Here is a 210-nt window from a genome sequence, read left to right as displayed (position 1 = left end):
ATAATACCTGAAATACATGTACAAATCTGTAGCTTAAGCATAGAATGTGTGTGTGTGTGTGTGGGGGGGGGGGGGGGGTGTTGGTGGATGGAGTGGGTCTGTGTGTGCATGAAGTGCTCATTTTGCATGGGGAGCAGCAACGTTTGCCTCTGCTGGTTCAGCTGTTGGCACTGTAGTGCTTTAGGGCGGGGGAGGGGGGGCGGTGTCTCT

This window comes from Brachyhypopomus gauderio, chromosome 5 (assembly GCF_052324685.1).
Source record: "Brachyhypopomus gauderio isolate BG-103 chromosome 5, BGAUD_0.2, whole genome shotgun sequence".
Classification (NCBI taxonomy): domain Eukaryota; kingdom Metazoa; phylum Chordata; class Actinopteri; order Gymnotiformes; family Hypopomidae; genus Brachyhypopomus; species Brachyhypopomus gauderio.
This window is presented reverse-complemented; position numbering follows the sequence as displayed.